Below are 17,341 nucleotides of genomic sequence, written 5' to 3'. Positions count from 1 at the left end.
CCGGAAGTCGAAAGTAAGGTGCGCCATGTTGGCAATAATTTGTTTTGACTTATGTTAACTGGTAACCATTATAATTTATACCTATTGATTGATTTATTTATTTATGAGAATGAATTGCCAAACATAGTAGTGTTGCCAAACATTATTTAGTGAAACATGTGACTTAAAAATATTCGTCATTGTAGCGTCAAGAACACTGGTATGACATGTGCTAGATACATGCACTAAGCTGAGGGGATCGTCGAGACACAGCGAAAGGTTCCAGGACTAAGGCCCGGAAGGATGCTGTGTGTGGAACAAGATTCACTGGGGGTGGACAGATACAGATAAGTCAATCCACGTAACATTGTATTAGCTCGTTATACGAACACTGACGAAATGGCAAACCTAATGATTTCATTCCTGCATCGAGGATGAGGATGATGATGTTGACGAAGATGATGTTGATGATTATGACAAGGATAATCATGGATCGGTGAACATGTTTGGCAATGATACTTTGAGTGAAATCTATACCCGGGGTTAATTGGTTAATTGTCTGATTATTGGTTACCAATTGCTATTATTTTTTTTTTGGTTTAATAGTGTGGAAGAGTGTGTGGATCAGAGTGTGGTTGTCTGTTTGAAATCTTCTTTATTATTATTATTATTTTTTTGTAAATAAATTTATTAAAACTTAGTTGAATTTGTGTGATTTTTGGAGATAGCCAGCTTGACCACGTGACAATAGTTTCTAATCTAGCTAGACAACAGGAAATTTTCATTATTACTTAAATTACATGAAACTATTGAAGTCTGTGAGCTACCAAATTATATCTAAAAATTATACACATTTTAACAAGTGTTTACAGTTTAGTGTATTTATTATACACAAATGATGACTTAGTAATTATGACATACTAGTAAAGTCCACAGATTGACTTCCAGATTTCAGCTCAAAGGCTTGAAGATTTTTAGTGGCTCTTTCATCATTTTTTTTTCACTGAATATTTTCATTTTTATTTTCAAGACGCTGTTTTTGTTGAGGTCTTTTAGCAGTTTGATGCAATCCAAGAACTCCAAGGGCAATTTAAGAACTCCTGAATTTCTTTCTTACCTGGAAAAAATAAAAATTTAAAAGTTTAAAATATATTCAACTTACATGAAGAAAACTAGTAAAACTAGTGATAATGTAATAGACATTTCAGATGTTCCAAAGCAGCTACATGTATCTAATTAAAAAATATAAAGTATGAAGTATTTAGAGTCACCTGTATTCTGAACAAGGGATATGTGTATTTGACAGACAGATGAATGAATAGACTGATCACTATAGAGCACCTTAGTCTTTTTTCAATAATCTTTATATTAGTGAAAATCAAATAGGAACTAGAGTGTTTCAAGGAATGTATATGTCACCTGCTAGGTATCGTCATTAAAGAGGTAAATAAATCTAAGAGTGGTCAGCTATTAATTTAATATTAGCATGGAGGTTCATGCATTTGCCTGCAAGGAAAAAAAGGATCCAAAAGTAAAAGACTGGGATAGAATCCGGCAATCAAAGAAAATATAGTTCCCCAGTCCTCAAATGAATAATTTAATTGAAATTATGAGGAATAACTATTTATCATTTTATTAATACACATGTAGGTGCTTCCGACAATCCTCGGAGGAAAGGAATTTCAGACTGTCTTTACTTTAATTGTCACTTTGTCAGTCAACATGATTCATTGTGGGATACTGATCCCAATGTATTTTCATAGTATTTAAATATAAGTTTGTGTGGTAACTGAATTTCATACAGTTTCAAAGTATAGTATCATGAGCTCAAAAACATAGATGAATGCTAATTATCAAAACCCTGCCTCTCAAAATTTTGGAGATATAAGGTGTGACAGACGGACAGACAGACACCAGGTAAAGTGATCTCTAAGTGTCGTTCTGCTCTGCAGTTGACACAAAAATGAAAGTTAGTCAATTTTTGACCATGTATATCACTTCAGTGATGAAAGGAATGCTGAAGTGGTAAGTCTATCCTAATTTTTTGAAAATACGGCAACCCCATTGGTCAGAATATAATACATATGCTATCCAGCCTTAATTTCATTGGCATAAAGCAGCACAAAACACGATTTGATTGGATGGTGCAACTTGTTTTTCTAGAGGGTGCTGTTGCAACCCTGGAAAAGAAAACAGGACTGGGGCTTGCCCCTAGGGGGCACTTACTGACCGGAAGTAAACAAACAACAGAAACAGCAATACACTAGAAATATGTCCATAGGACATGTATGCCCGCCGAGTGTATAGTAATGCAACATGAAATTTTGTGTTAGTGTATGAAGTTTGATGAGAATATCTTGAAAAGTTTCTTTAAAATTGAAATTGAAAATCTAAAAAAAATGGATATAGATGGTAAATTCTCACCAAATTATGTATAGATGCATAGCCTTAGATATCAATATTTTAAATGGTTTTAAAACCATGCAAAATGCAAATTGAAGGAAAGTGAGGTCAAGGTCACAGGAAAGGTCAAAAGCTTTTGAAATAGTTGAATAGGTCTTACTAATTATATATGTATCAGCATATTAAGTTTGATAAAAAATATCTTGAATGATTTCTTTAAAACTGAGCTAGTCACAAGCGTGGCGCCATGGTTAGAGCGTCTGCTCTAGAGTCGCGAAGTAAGGAGTTGATCCTTATGTCGCAGGTTTGAATCCCACTGTGGGACATGGAGACCAGTCCTTCGGATGAGACCTTATAAACCAAGGTCCCGTGTCACAGTAGGTGCTGGCATGAAAATGACCCCTCACTGCTCAATGGCCATGAGTGCAGAGTATAGGACAGAATTTGCAGCTTTCCACTGGCAAGTGGTGGCGTCTCCATATGAGTGTAAAATTCTCGAGAGGGACTGCAGATTACCTGTAATGATTGACCAAAACCCTACTAGGCTTTAAACTCTTCATTCTTGACCTGTATTTCATCAAATAAGGTTTTTCCAGTTAATTAAGGTAAAATTACGAATTGTTAAAACTGTAAATGATTTTTTTTTTTTTTTTTTTTTTACCTGAGCCAGATTTTTACTTTTCTTAAAAGTGTCTATATTTGACTGTTGGTTCCACCTATCTCAAGAAAATGATCTGTAAAAATAAATGTTAGAAATCATAATCTGTTCTCTACTATAATCATCAGAAAAGGTGTTGAAAATCAACAGATGGAGATAAAATCAGCAGTCATATTAAAGGCTTTTTTCAATAATCAATTTATTAGTGAAAATCATAAAAGTATTAGGCAAAAAGGAAAAATAAATGTTGTCATTAATTAACCTTGCATATCTCTACAATTTTCTGATAAGAAAATTATACCCGATAGATGCAATATAATCACCCTTTGCCTGCCCCTAAATTAAATTATGAAATTTTGATAGATTTTGATCTAGTAAGCAATTATTTAAAACAAGGTTCTTTTAGAGGTGCCTAGGGTCGAAATTCATAGAAAAAAACCTACAAAAAACGTGAAAATCTATTTCTATCATACTGGTTTATATTTATTACAAATGTCCTCATAGTCAGCATAGCCCAGAACGATAGACCGCAGACTCTCACCATGAACATTTTTAGTGTCCTGGTTTGAAACCATTTGTTGGCACATTTTTATTTTTTCAAACTTTTTACCTGTATAAACACTAAAGAACGAGTTCACTTATGGGCCCCGGTAAAATGTGAAAAAATGAAGGATTAAATTAAGCATAATTTTCCATCTCAGATCATTAATTGATATCTAAACCATAAGATTCAACAAATTTTATCGCTGAAATTCATGAATATACAAAGAACAAAGCCATACAATGTGGTAGGGGTCAGCCGACATTCGTGATTTTCTATAGTAAATCGAGGACGGTCATTCATTTCAAAGCTTTTGTTTATTGTCAGCCTAACATTGTACAAACTTGTGCGATTGACAAAAAATGCATTATACATTTATAAAACTTGTGTGAAAGTAGGAAATTTGTACATGATTAGGCTTGTACTTAAAATATTAAAAATGTATGAAAAGTTCAATGTTTTTCCTATAACAAGCAAGAGCTATTTACCTGTATGACCTATGTTGAACCCACCCGTGGAATAAATTATTTAAAATACTGGTAGTCACGTGAGTTCTACCCAGGTAAACATTCCTCAAAGATGCTCACTGTAAAACATAACCACGTTTTGTATCATTATATCAAAGTCAAGTCGCATAGAGAAGTTTGTATGTATTTGGTTTTAGGAACACGGGATGGTTAGGAGAGTTTAGTGTCGTTAAAATGTCATCATAAATACATTCATTTAACATTCATGCAAGACAATGGTACTGGTATTGAAAGCCACCTAAATACACTTTTTTTTCATTTTAAAATTTAAAGGAACTTATGTTAATACTTATTGTATTATTTCAAATGCAAGCATGCAAATTTCTTAGTTTGATCACTATGGATACAGGTATCTATACAACTTCATTCAATTTTTTTCTCGGGTAAAATAGCACAAGAAGTATCATTCGGCAAACGCGCCTGTCAATGATCCACCATCAGATTGTTCAAGTGTCTGATTTAAATGTCTCCTCCCCTTGATTTAAAGAAACGAAACTCAAAATAGGTTCGGTACGACTTTTCCGGATTTGGAGTATCTATAGGAATTTAAAAAACTTCATTTGTTTCAAATCCATGCTGATTTAGGTGATGTTTTAATGTGATTTTAATTAGAAATGTCCACTTGTGTTTAACTATTACCAAAAAAGAACAATTTGGTAATACATTCTAAAGTAATATGGCACTGAAAGGGCCCATTAAGCATTGCTTAAGTGCACTTGTCCTTTGATTTTTTAATACAGGCTTTTGCATTTTACTTAATATATTTTCTTCCTTAAATGCATGTTTGGTGTTAATATAAAAGACATCTATGGAAATGCAGATCATAAATTCTCTTTAACTAAACGCAATCAACCGGAACTAAACCTCATTGTAAGCACACTTTGTTCGAGGACATGAATCATTCACTTTGTGTTACTCGATACTGCAGGTGTCATGAAAAAAAGTGATGCCGAGCAATAATTGCTGTGTTTGCCTTTCAAGAATATTATGACGTGTAATAGTACTGTTGTGCCAGTGGGAGAGATACTGTTCTATGCAGAGTAGATGCAGTTCATTCCTCGGGAAAAATGTGTGCATTGGCGATATGTTATGCTAAAAATGCATGAGGGTTTTCAGATTAGAAAAGAATGTGGTAAGGTCAGTTAAGGTTTTATGTCCCATTGCCATTACTCAGTCAGACATCAAGAATGACCCTCAAACAAAGGATGTATCATTCTGTAAATACTGAGGTAGGATCACATGAACACACAGTTGAGTAGAATGAAATATATCGAGATAACAATCAGTATTCAAGCTCAAAAGCCCATCAAAAAATACAAAATAGGAGCAGAGCAAATACGGACCTCCAAAACATCAGAGGTGGGATCAGGTGCCATGGAGGAGTGAGCATCCCCTGCAGACCAGTCACACCCGCTGTGTGCTCCTTGTCACGACTGGGAAACAATAGAAAAATCCATACACAATTCAGTGTGTAAATAATGGCCTAACAATAAGTATGAAAAACGTCAGTCAGAATTTTACTTAATGATAAATTGTATAAATTTGCTGACAAGGTCATTGTATCGACCACAGAACTTACTAAATGATGACTTTAAACAAGACTGCTGATATTCTTGTTTCAGCAATTTGTTTGTCAATAACTTACCTCCTTTTAAAAATTGTTCATACATAGAGGATGCTCTTGCGTATCGAATCAACTGAGAGATATAAACCCCATATGCCGGTGATGAAGGTATATTGCTGAATAAGTAAGGGAAGTTGACGATTGAAAAGTTAAAGTCATCACGTTTATCATAAAGCTTGGTTGTTAGATTACCATTAATGTAGAACTAAAGCAATACATGAGAAACAAGAAACTACACACATGTGACCTAAAGTCAGTGACCGAAACATATATCGGTAAGCTTTTTCTAAAGACTGAAACCAATATTGGTCCTATAGGTCATCTCATATTTTTAACTAAAAGTGTTCCTTTGATATACTATATTATACTTAATTTCTATAGACTTATTATACCCTGAAAAAAAAGGAAAACAGGAACTACCTGTTTAAATGACCCCGACCACCGAGGTTAATCTAAAGTTTGTCCCTGCCTACCTGAAAAACAGACTGCCTCGGGCAGTCAGTAATTTCCAACTCTGGTTATGAGATGCTAAATGTTTAATATTTACAATTAAATGCTTATATTTACATTTTTAAATTCCTGATAGATTGAGAACGTCGATAAAATCATTTCTATATTAAGTCTGTATACTGTATAGGGGGAAAATAACTCGTGGTGTTAATATTCGCTATATTCGCGGTGTGAATAAATCCGTGAAAAAAAAAACTGTTTTAATAGCCAACGCTACATGTTTCATCTATCAAAACACTAGGGTCATGGGTTTTGAATACCCGTACGTAACTATGTTACAACGTGTATTTGTTACCTGCATTATCATGTTTTTATCGACATTTTGGTTTTAAAAAATCATTCAAATAACTATCGAACTTGCTGATGTATATATAAATCTACCGTTGTTCGTGAAGTGAATACATAACGCTGATTAATGCCTTCTATCTATGCTATGGATTAAACGGAAATAGACATTGACGGGAGGTACATGTAACCTTAGTTATATACCGCAAATTCAACAAACCGCGATCGTGTCAGAGGAGAGAAAAACATGAAAATTACAACCCCTGAAATTAATCCCCTATACAGTACTTCAACCGAGAAATTAGTTGAAACTGGTTCCAGAAAAGAAGCTGAAAATGTTCAATAGTTTAGAGACAATACTTGACACATGATGACTGAACAAGAACAGATAGCAATAAGTAATTTAAATGACTCAGGTGAATTATAACCTGTTCAATCTTAGATCCATCTTTTTTCTAATACGAGGGTTGATCCAAAAGTTCATGGAATTTAATTATTTCTAAAATTTTATTGTGATTTGATGAAAGCAAACAATAGGCATATTTATCTGTTTATAATATAGAGTCATTATGCAACAATACTGGAAAATTTCACCACGTTCCAATTACCAATAAGGTCACATGAGCTTTCTGAACACTGATAGTTGTAAAATCCGGGGGAGACTTCGACGTAACGTCAAGTTAAGTATGTCATGTCATGTTATAGGAGCATCTCACCCTCATGTTCAATTCAACTAAGTAATTCTACAGAATATTCTGCCTTTTTCTCCGGGTATCCACCAATCGACTTATCTTTTATTATATTACACTCATATTTCAAAAATACTCCCCATCTTTCCATATGATGTTCCAATTTCAGTAGCAAAGTCAAGCACAGTACGTCAGCGGTCAACATCCATCAACGCTTAATTTTTCTATGAGAAAAACAGACCCTCCAAAAGCAGCCACACCTTTAATCAACCTCCAAGGAAGTTCTATTGTTCTTAAATTTCTCACGCCACTGGAAAATCAGTTGCTAAATGCATTTTTCTCCAGCCTGTATCAGTAGTATACCCCTTTAAGTCAGAGTGTTCCTAAGATTTTAACAAAACTTATAACTTGACTGAAATGTGACGTTCTCTAACAATTAAAAGATGAACAAGAAATCATCAACTAATAATCTAAATATCAAGTTAAATCAGTAAAACTCTCACAGACAGGTATATTAGTGGTCAAGCAATCGTAATAATGACAAAATTCTCATTTTATTTGCCACTTAGCGCAGGTTTTTTCTTATATCATGTATTAAGAATTAAAATGATAATGAACGAGTAAATGTCTCCCCTGCATTTTAAAACATCCTTTGCTATGGCAACTGCCATAGAGTTACTATCATTAATATTTAAATATTTTTTTATTAAAAAAATTCAACAAGTGTCTATATTCTTATTTGTAATTTTCAACCACTTTCACTAATAAATAAATAAAATAAGAAGAAATTCCATGAACTTTCGGATCAATCCTCGTACATGTCAGTCATTAAATTTATATAATATACAGTATGCATAAGGGAGACCAAATGCATTATTACTGCATTAAGAAGACCAACCACTATCCATATGTAAATCAGTATTCAACCACTTTCACTAATAAAAAAAATAAAATATGAAGAAATTCCATGAGCATTTGGATCAACCCTCGTACATGTCAGTCATTAAATTTATATAATATACAGTATGCATAAGGGAGACCTAATGTATTATTACTGCATTAAGGAGACCAACTACTCTCCACATGTAATTCAGTATTTCACCGCTTTCACTAATAAATAAAAAAAAATATGAAGAAATTAGTGATGAGACATCAGTTAATTTTCATAATCGATCATCGGTTGGAATCGGTTACTGCTTCTGATGCGATTTCACCGATTATAATCGGATTTCTTCATAGTTTTGTATACAAAAAGCAGACTATTACAATAATTTCATTTATTTCTTTAACACGAATATATAAAATACATAATATATTATTTTCTTTGTTGTTTTGCTTCTTTTACACTTTCTAGACCTAAAAATATTTACAGTGGACACCCAACATGGCTGCCTAGCAGCAGAAAACGAACTTCAAAAAGTTGTGGGGGGAATTGATCACTCTATATTTAAGGTAAATGTTGACTAAGTTGCATATTTTATATCTCAAATAAAAGATACAATTAATATTTTTTGAATAAAAAGAATCAGCTGATTGATCAAACCAAAGAGCAAACACAGATTTGGCAGAAAAAAAAAATCACCCTGGGGTAAATTGAATGGGTCGGTCGGGTTATTACAGGAAACAAAAATAATTTTTTTTAGGCCCTATATATGCATCTTCGATTCTTAATCACCTCTGCTTCGTGCTAGTTGGCTAGTATCAGATGCAGATGCCATTTTCTTTCATTAAGAAGAAATAAATTTTAAACCAGAAATGGATAATTCCGGAAAGTATTGTATTAGAAGTATGTTTCCGATGATCGATTATGAAAAACTATAATCGATCATCGGAATCGGTAGCATTTTTTTGTTGACAATCGATGTTTTCTGATTATCGGTACAACACTAGAAGAAATTCCATGAACTTTTGGATCAACCCTCATACATGTCAGTCATTAAATTTATATAACATACAGTATGCATAAGGGAGACCAAATGTATTATTACTGCATTAAGGAGACCAACTACTATCCACATGTAAATCAGTATTCAACCACTTTCACTAATAAATAAATAAAATATGAAGAAATTCCATGAACTTTTGGATCAACCCTCGTACATGTCAGTCATTAAATTTATATAATATACAGTATGCATAAGGGAGACCAAATGTATTATTACTGCATTAAGGAGACCAACTACTCTCCACATGTAAATCAGTATTCAAAACTTGAGATTTTAATACCCTAATAATTTACATGTTTAGTTACATGAACTAAATCTATTTACCTTTGTCATAACGCAAGAACTGTTTTACATTCAGCCAACTTTAACATTACACATGCATACAGTGTATGCCATGCATTAGGAAGACCAGATGCATTATTTCAACATTAAAGAAACTAACTACAATGGAACAATTAGACAGATTTCCAAAATGTTCATTCCAATACCATAGTAATTTCCCTTAATTTGTTTGTATTTAGATGACTTAAATCAATTTATCTCAGCCAGAATTGGAACAAAAAAACTAATCATAAAAGTGGCCAAACACATGAACAGACAGATGGACATGATGATTCCTATGCTTATATACACCCAAAGTTGCCAAAGTAGAGCAGATGCAGTGGTTAGAGCGTCTACTCTAGAGTCGCGGAGAAAGAAGCTGATCCTTACATCGCGAGTTTGAATCCCACTGTGGGACGTGGAGACCCGTTCTTCAGATGAGACAGAGGTATTAACCGAGGTCCCATGTCACAGTAGGTGCTGGCTCGATAAAGATCCCTCAATGCTCAATGGCTGTAAGTGCTGAGTATAGGACAAAAATTTGCAGCTCTCCATCGACAAGTGGTGGCGTCTCCATATGAGTGAAATATTCTCAAGAGGGACGTTAAACAACAAACACTACACACCCAAAACTTTGTTTGCAGAAGATTTTGTGATACATGCTTTACAAGTATACATATTGTTCATAAGGGAATAAAAATGCTATAATATATCATTAAGGAAAGCAACTGAAATTAAATGTGCACTTCTAATTGAACTAAACAAAATTACCCTTTGTCAGAATGTAGATTTATAAACAGGAAGGCTGTTTTTCTTCATTTTTTCCATGTCAGATTCAGATTGTTCTTGAAAAAATTCTGGCATACACCCTGTAAAAGTGAACAGTGCAGATAATAAAGGCTTCTAAATAAACTGCATAATATTTAAATGATCCACTTAAAAGGGATAACAAATGCATTTAACTCCATCAAGGAGACCAACTTATATCCATATATATATAAATCAGTACATGTATTTTAATTTTGATATTTTAATATCCTAGTAATTTACATGTTTAGTTTCATGAAATAAATCTATTTACCTTTGTCCAATGACCAATGAGCACAAGCACTGATTTTTCCTCTTTTTACTTAACGGAATCACCAGGGCCAGTCTGCGGTCCATATGATTCTGGCATATGTACACTCTGTAAAATGCATATTTGTACCATGTACAGGCATATGAACAATATTTCTATACTACATACATGCATCATTAAACTTAATAATCTTTTTTTCCCCAAAATTCATTATTCATAGTGTTTTGCTGTTAGCAAAATTCAACAAAAACTATACCGTATATATACTTGCCTATAAGGTGGTTCACCTATAAGTCAGTTGTATTTTTTGAGGTTATTTTAGAGGGATTTCCTATTGACCCGCTTATAAATCGGTACAACTTTTTGGCAGAATCAATTGACAATTTCAAATCAATGCTCTGATGTTTTAACCTGGTTTCAAAATACTAATCTTTTTATGACTCACCTATAAGCTGGACATAGAGTATATACAGTACCTGCATTATATATGCATTAGGAAGACCAAATGCATTATTGCAATATTAAAGAGACCATTGTGGCAAATGAAATCAATGTATGAATTGTATTCAAAACTACAGGTGTACTAATTTGTCTGAAGTATATCATGATATAATGTGATACACAAAGACTTTAACAGGATATGTACATATACCCATATGCCTAAATGAAACAACAGGAATTATCGTTCTACAATGATTTATTGAAATTGCCAATATGAATAAACAAAAGCAAACTTTGTTTTGATTGAATGAACTTTAAGTTTTCTTTTTACACCACGGTCAGATAATCTAACTATCCCCCCTGGTTGGCTACCGGGTCCTTCGTTCGACTGCCTTATCGGACATGATATTTACTGAAGATTTGATTTTTGGTACTGACTTTTATACTCAAAATAATGTCTTTAATTGTTTAATTTCTTGAGTTCAATATCACTTTGATGTGTTCAGTGTTTACTTTGATATGTAATGATGTGTATAAGCGTGTATTTTCGATAATGTAAATTTCTAGTACAGTAATCGTCCCCAAGCCGCTGTTTAATTATCGTGTCATAGTATCTCTGAGAGTGCATTTTATTAACACCTCCAAATCACCTGGCCTGCGTAATTAAATTTAACTACCAAAAACAACAGCTTGGGACTAATAAGGTGTGATTATAAGCAATGGTCCCATGAAGCCTGTGCTAGACCTAACGGAAACATTCAACAGACCGTAAAATTAGCATAATGGGAATATTGTGTACTAAGGTGTGAATTCAGCGGAGCGAGAATTTGTTGGACTTCGAGATAACGCATGTGTTTATAGCACTTGGGACCGTAAATCTACTTCGAGATAAGTGAGGTATTCGAGATTTCCGTGTTCGAGATACCGGGGTTTTTTAAAATCAAAAATATAAAATAAAAACGGCCGGGACCGTTGATTCACTTCGAGATATCCATGGTATTCGACATACCGGTGTTCGAGATACCGAAGTTTACCTGTATATCGATACATATCTAGATTAATGAATATATCGTATCAAAAACAAGAGGCCCATGGGCCACAACGCTCACCTGAGCACATTGGCTAGGAAAAAGCACAAATCACTTCAGTATTGAAAAGTTTAAAGGGGAGGGGGCTTGGATTTTGAACTACCTGAGGATGCTTCCATATCAATATAACAAATGGCTTTACTGTTCTTGAGCAGAAGATTTTTAAAGATTTTTTTCCTATATATTCCCTTGTTAAAAATTTGATCCCCCATTGTGGACCCTCCCTACCCCCCCCCCCCATCATTTGAACAAAGTTGAATCTACACTACCTGAGGATGCTTCCATATCAATATGACTAAACATGGCTTTTCTGTTGATGAAAAGATTTTTTCCTATATATTCCTATGTAAAAATTTGATCCCACATTGTGGCCCCACCCTACCCCTGGGGTTTATGATTTGGACAAACTTGAATCTACACTACCTGAAGATGCTTCCATATCAATATGACAAAACATGGCTTTGCTATTCCTGAGAAGAAAATTTTTCAAGTTTTTTTCCCTATATATTCCTATGGAAAACTATGATCGCCCCTTGTGGCCCCACCCTACCCCCAGGGGTCATGATTTGAACAAACTTGAATCTACACTACCTGAGAAAGCTTCCATATCAATATGACAAAACATGGCTTTGCTGTTCCTGAGAAGAAGATTTTTCAAGTTTTTTTCCCCTATATATTCTTATGTAAAACTATGATCGCCCCTTGTGGCCCCACCCTACCCCGAGGGGTCATGATTTGATACAAACTTGAATCTTCACTACCTGAGGATGAATCCACATCAATATGACTAATTGTGACTTTGTTGTTCTTGAGAAGATTTTTCAAGATTTTTTTCTACATATTTCTATGTAAAATTTTGATCCCCCATTGTGGCCCCACTATACCCCTGGGGGTCAAGATTTGTACAAAAATTAATCTACACTACCTGAGAATGATTCCATATCAATATGACTAATTGTGGCTTTGTTGTTCTTGAGAGAAAGGTTTTTAAAGATTTTTTTTCTATAAATTCCCATGTAAAATTTTGATCCCCCATTGTGCCCCCCCCCCGCCCGGGGGTCATGATTTTGTACAAACTTGAATCTACACTACCTGAGGATGCTTCCATATAAATTATGACTAATTGTGGCTTTGTTGTTTTTGAGCCTTTGGCTCAGGTGAGCTAAAAATAACTTAATTCCAATACATTTTGGGCAGGCAGTTTTTTTTATGTAATTCTGTGAAAAACTTGGGAATTTCAATCACCAAAGATTATATTTACCGGTAACTGTTTTGAATTAAAACTGATCAAAAATGATATAATCATTAAGGAGGTAGCACATCTTAAATGATTATTACAAAATCATAAAAATACATAGACAACTTTACTTAACATGTTGATTTTACAGTCAAGATAAGTTTGAATTTGAAGTGTAATTTTTAAAGACGGTGAGACCAAAAAATTAAAAATGAGTAAAAAACAATTATTATTTTTATAAAATTCATGCATAATGATTCATAAGACTTTTTTGACAGAATTGTTAAAGAATTCAATATATTGCATATCGCATTAAAAAATGTCTTTCTTTTTTTTTTTTTTGCTCAATACACAGTCCTAGCAAAAATGATATACAACAAGGACTTTGATTGGATTATTAACATTCATTCGATTGATCATAATTATTAACTGTTATTGCACTTTCATTTTCAAAATGTTGTTAGGTACATTGTTCACTCTTTTGCATTGATATTATAATTTATAAAAGAGTATTTTAGCAGAAAAAATTATCAATTTACCTTTCTTGGAATAAAGACATGTTGACCCTTGAGCTGAGATTTTCTCTCTTTCCATAGATTTGTTACACTTGGGTCCACATGATTCTAGCAGAGACCCTGTAAAAAAGGACTTAACTATGGAAAAGCATGAAGAATATATGCCTATTATACATATCTTAAATTCTAATGAAAACAATGTTTTTTAATTAAGATCCATATATTTCTAATGATTGACATAATACAAATTCAAAATAAAATATGCATATCTACATTATACACTGTACCTTAAGCAGACCAATTGCATTATTACATCCTTCAGGAGACCAACTTAAATCAATGTTTGAGAACTACATGTACTTGTGAGAACAATAAATTTGTCTACTTTACAGTACTAAATGTACATGGAATCTATAGGATCATGTTACTTTAATTGACCTGCCTTAGTTCAACACAGTAATCTAACAAAGAAATTGAGCCAAAACAACATTTTAAGACTTTTTGAACAGTGCATGTTCCTATCATTTCAAAACCATTACCAGTAAAAATGCTAATATAGGAAAATGATGACAATTAATTAATATTGTACTTTCAGGTATATTAGATGAATTAATCTGATTGGTCAAGAAACATTTGTTAAAAAGCACTATTATCCGCTGAATAATGAAGCCACGCCCAGTGTCGCAACAGTCAACATTGCTTGACGACGGGTGATATTCCAAAAAATAGTGACTGCGCAGATTTATGCACTCAAGGTTCACTATTATTTGTATTTGTATAAAACATTCAGTATAATATAATAAATATTGCATGTAGTTGAGTGTAATATTGAAAATTTTCATCCCTCGAAAACCAAATACGTCAAAAAGGGGATGGGTTTCTTTTCCAACTTCTACATAGTTTCGCCCCTGCAAAAACTGGTATAGACCTTGGAAATGTTTAAACGGGCTAAGAGAAATCAAATGCATCAAGAGTACTTAATTGTTTTTACCCAAGTTACATGCCAAAAAAGATTCAGAGAGACGTCACATAAAGTTAACGTTGATTTGAACTGAAGTTAGGGTGTCAAAAGTCATTCACGTCCAAAAGTGACATTGAACATGTATGGTAGATAATAAACTCCTACGAGCTAAATATGCTGCCATAATCAAGTGAGGATCTTTCCCTAATCCTATATATAAATCCATTTACAATATTATATGCACTTAAGCAGCTGTTTATGACATTGTAAAATTATATAAACTAGACCGGTTTATATAATTTATATCAATTTATATAATTAATAATATAATTTATATAATTAATAATATAATTTATATAATTTTATCAAGATAAGTGTATGGGGTAGAGGGAGCAGACATTGAGAATCAATGTTGTCGGACCTCATGAAACTAAACTAACAGTCTTCCAAATAACCCGGGAGTCCAATGCCAGGGACCTGTTAAATTTCCAGCCGGGCATGTAAAAATTGCCAAATTACATGTCCGAAGAGGGCATATGTGAATCTTCTTTCATTGTACGATCTTTACTTGCCATTTATTCTGTCCTACCCCCATTAAACGTTGCTATATGTAATGTCGATGGATTGCCTGTCTACATTCTCGATACGACCTGTCAAATGATTGTCAATCTAATCATTGAAGTGTTTAGTTTAACCTATTTGTTTTCTCGAAGTTGCTTGCTAAATTACGAGATGTTCATCAATGCCACATACTGTGGCACTACAGTCATGATCCCATTTCTGAAATTCAGTTCAGCTAAACCGGCCAACAAATGACCAGCATGCAACTCAAAAGTTATTTATGAACAAAAACGCTTTAGAAAATGGCAATCACAGGCCATGGTTGGTTTACGACGCTGAAAAAATTAATATAAAACCTTTATACCTAATGGGTTTTTCTTGTTGCACAATACTGGTAAATGTAAGAATTTTGAGTAGGACATGTACAAATTTGAATGGGCTGGGTAAAAATGATAGGTCTACATGCCCAAAGGGCATGTGCTGAAAAAGAATTGTTGTGAAGACTGAACTAAAGCGACAGCGCCGGGTGATCATATAAAGTCCCCTTTATTACATAATAATTTGGCAAATTATCAACACATCAACATGATCAAGCTAAAATTTCCAACATATCTTAACGGTTAGAATTTTTATTTTTTAAGTTGAAACCTCGTGACCTGTGAAAAAAATGAAATTTGTATCCCATCTAAAGTCTTAAAATGTATCAAGGTAATTTTCGATACAAATCTGCGGTTGGGGTTATAAATGAAGGATAAAACCAGAGACCTCGGAATGGAATACTTGGAAGTCTCTGGTTTTATTCTACCCCCAACTGGAAGTTGTATCCCATCTAAAGTCTTAAAATGTATCGAGGTAATTTTCGTGGAATAAATGAGTGCTTTACAATAAAGAGACTCGATCAGAGACGTCTGAAACGATTTATTTGACAAGAAAAAAGTCTCTTGAAGCGAACGATGTCATTTTAAAGTAGGTTAATGATTGATAATGATACATGAACAAAATACGAGCTTGAAGCGGGGGTGCCTGAAATTGAGTTGGATACCTTGTGGTAAAAATAAGTAGGGGTGCACCGTATATGAAACAAGTGCCTGTGATTGATAGTCTGAAATTTCTCTTCACCTAAATATTAAAAGCTTGCAGTGATCGCTATAAATCTATACAGCAGTCAAGTTACATACGGTAAACTAACATAAAAACAAGATTACAACAGTCATGATTACAGAAGGTATATTTTGAAGACTCTAGGTCAGTAGGTGAATGTAAACAGGTAAACACACGTGGGACAGTCACCGCAAATATGAACCACAAAACGACAAGTTTATAACATTAAAATGTAAATATTCATCTGCATACAGATTTTTGCATAATAATAATAATTTTTAAAAAGTGTAAATTAAAATATAAAATAAACAAACCTCAAACCTTGTAACAAGGCTTGTTTCCCTACAATCTTATTCTGGTTCTCTGTCACTGAAAATGCAGGGAACCAGGCTGCGTTATTAACTCGTACACAGATTTGTTGATACGAATAAACCTATAAACATATATACGAAATAAAATATTATTATAAAAAATGAAGAATTTCAAATTGCTTGAAAAATTATCTTTATGTAGTTTATAATAAATGGTTGTAATTATTTATTAATTTCTATCTATCCATTAAAATTTGATGTGTATATCAGCTTAATATGTATCTGTCTGAACAATTATTGTTATTACACTCCCTGTCACATCTTCATAGTTAAGCCTGTAAGCATGATAAGTAGGAATCAATTTCAGTTGAAGGGGACCAAAACCAAACATTTTTCAGTTTCATTTGGTGGGGAGGGGGGGGGGGTATAAACCTCAAATGATCATTTTATCTCTGTCACTGAACTGCTGAAAATAAAGAAGGGAACTGGGCTGCGACAATGATTTGTTGACTGAATTAAAATACGAAATAAATTATCATACATACGAAATAAAATAATTTCATGA

At 33.5% G+C, this 17,341-nt stretch overlaps 1 long non-coding RNA gene across 4 annotated transcripts; it reads right to left on the bottom strand.

Moving 5' to 3' along the window:
- Positions 1–778: 778 nt before the first annotated feature.
- On the bottom strand, positions 779–16,893 carry LOC133203672 (uncharacterized). Of its 4 annotated transcripts, none has more exons than XR_009723440.1 (5): positions 16,780–16,893; positions 13,867–13,962; positions 10,565–10,669; positions 10,255–10,352; positions 779–1,096 (listed from the first exon to the last, which is right to left on the bottom strand). It is a non-coding gene; the product is annotated as an uncharacterized LOC133203672 (long non-coding RNA). The 4 variants fall into 4 exon arrangements; XR_009723442.1 differs by lacking the exon at positions 779–1,096 and adding an exon at positions 3,084–3,116; XR_009723443.1 differs by lacking the exon at positions 779–1,096 and adding an exon at positions 3,670–4,167.
- Positions 16,894–17,341: the final 448 nt, after the last annotated feature.

This window comes from Saccostrea echinata, unplaced genomic scaffold (assembly GCF_033153115.1).
Source record: "Saccostrea echinata isolate AGI-Se365-2 ecotype Australia unplaced genomic scaffold, CSIRO_AGI_Sech_v1 ptg000051l, whole genome shotgun sequence".
In the NCBI taxonomy this organism is placed as follows: Eukaryota; Metazoa; Mollusca; class Bivalvia; order Ostreida; family Ostreidae; genus Saccostrea; species Saccostrea echinata.
The sequence above is the reverse complement of the archived record's forward strand: the minus strand, read 5'-3'. Positions and strand labels throughout refer to the sequence as shown.